The sequence below is a fragment of the Berghia stephanieae genome, chromosome 6, assembly GCF_034508935.2.
Source record: "Berghia stephanieae isolate SIO BIC M18660-M18661 chromosome 6, UCSD_Bste_1.3, whole genome shotgun sequence".
Classification (NCBI taxonomy): domain Eukaryota; kingdom Metazoa; phylum Mollusca; class Gastropoda; order Nudibranchia; family Aeolidiidae; genus Berghia; species Berghia stephanieae.
The window spans coordinates 54,367,691-54,369,664 of record NC_088365.1 but is presented as its reverse complement, the minus strand read 5'-3'; the positions used below and the strand labels follow the sequence as shown (position 1 = coordinate 54,369,664).

Below are 1,974 nucleotides of genomic sequence, written 5' to 3'. Positions count from 1 at the left end.
TGTGTAAAAGTCAAAACATGATCAGATTTATGGTGTTTTTTTTTTTCCTCTGGATATACTTTTATGCTCGTCGTAGAAATATTTCATAAGGGCGTCCGCCATTGTTCCGATAGTTTAGAGCCAGTTTACTAAGTTCCCATGCGTCATTAGGAAGGAAGTGACGTTACGACTGTTAAAGATTGTTCCCGAAATCACAATGATGGGTCTTACAAATGAGACACAAATTATATAAACATTTTTAGTCGACCTTAGACAACAGGTTTCCGTAGTGTAGTGGTTATCACATCTGCCTAACACGCAGAAGGTCCTGGGTTCGAGCCCCAGCGGAAACAATTTCTGTTTTGTTTTTTTTTTGTTTGTTTTTTTTTTAACTTTTATTATTGTGTGTGTTTTTTTTATAATGCAGACAATGGCACATCTTGTAGAATAATTACTTTTCTTCTTTGCTATTTTCCCCCCAATATATTTTGAATTCCATTCATTTTTGTCGTTCGAGAGCTTCTTTGCTGTCTATGAGGGTTCTGTGTTTATTGGACGGTGAAGCTGTGTTTTATTTGAATTAAATAAACTAGTAAATATGAACATTTATCTTGTTGCTATGTGTTTATGTAAAATACTCACAGCATCCGACAGCCGTTGCAATTTACCAACACACAACACGATACTTCGGATGGCAATGTTGTGAATTTCTTAGTCACGCGCACATCACCAATAAACTTTTCAGGTTTCATATAGATAGTATTCTCTTGGCTAAGAAGCTCACAACATTGCCATCCGGATGTATAACGGACCAACACACAAATCTATGTGTAACCATGAACGTTCATAGTCTGGGACAGTTTAGTGAGAATCACTCACAAACGCGGATGGCAAAATACAATAACAAAGGCTTGAGTGACGTCATCTTCGTTCTATCTATAGTTTGTGTGTTATTAAATTTCATAACTATTAAATTTACACTCTATCACTACAAGTTTCCGTAGTGTAGTGGTTATCACATCTGCCTAACACGCAGAAGGTCCTGGGTTCGAGCCCCAGCGGAAACAATTTCTGTTTTTTTTTTTTTGTTTGTTTTTTTTTTAACTTTTATTATTGTGTGTGTTTTTTTTTTTATAATGCAGACAATGGCACAACTTGTAGAATAATTACTTTTCTTCTTTGCTATTTTCCCCCCAATATATTTTGAATTCCATTCATTTTTGTCGTTCGAGAGCTTCTTTGCTGTCTATGAGGGTTCTGTGTTTATTGGACGGTGAAGCTGTGTTTTATTTGAATTAAATAAACTAGTAAATATGAACATTTATCTTGTTGCTATGTGTTTATGTAAAATACTCACAGCATCCGACAGCCGTTGCAATTTACCAACACACAACACGATACTTCGGATGGCAATGTTGTGAATTTCTTAGTCACGCGCACATCACCAATAAACTTTTCAGGTTTCATATAGATAGTATTCTCTTGGCTAAGAAGCTCACAACATTGCCATCCGGATGTATAACGGACCAACACACAAATCTATGTGTAACCATGAACGTTCATAGTCTGGGACAGTTTAGTGAGAATCACTCACAAACGCGGATGGCAAAATACAATAACAAAGGCTTGAGTGACGTCATCTTCGTTCTATCTATAGTTTGTGTGTTATTAAATTTCATAACTATTAAATTTACACTCTATCACTACAAGTTTCCGTAGTGTAGTGGTTATCACATCTGCCTAACACGCAGAAGGTCCTGGGTTCGAGCCCCAGCGGAAACAATTTCTGTTTTTTTTTTTTTTTGTTTGTTTTTTTTTTTAACTTTTATTATTGTGTGTGTTTTTTTTTATAATGCAGACAATGGCACAACTTGTAGAATAATTACTTTTCTTCTTTGCTATTTTCCCCCCAATATATTTTGAATTCCATTCATTTTTGTCGTTCGAGAGCTTCTTTGCTGTCTATGAGGGTTCTGTGTTTATTGGACGGTGAAG

General features: G+C 35.7%; 3 non-coding genes across 3 annotated transcripts; all 3 read left to right on the top strand.

Annotated features, from left to right (window-relative positions):
* Window positions 1-259: 259 nt before the first annotated feature.
* On the top strand, window positions 260-332 carry Trnav-aac (transfer RNA valine (anticodon AAC)). Its single transcript has one exon. It is a non-coding gene; the product is annotated as a tRNA-Val (tRNA).
* Window positions 333-973: 641 nt separating this feature from the next.
* Trnav-aac (transfer RNA valine (anticodon AAC)) lies at window positions 974-1,046 on the top strand. The gene has a single exon. It is a non-coding gene; the product is annotated as a tRNA-Val (tRNA).
* A 642-nt stretch (window positions 1,047-1,688) lies between these two features.
* On the top strand, window positions 1,689-1,761 carry Trnav-aac (transfer RNA valine (anticodon AAC)). Its single transcript has one exon. It is a non-coding gene; the product is annotated as a tRNA-Val (tRNA).
* The last annotated feature ends 213 nt before the right edge of the window (window positions 1,762-1,974 follow it).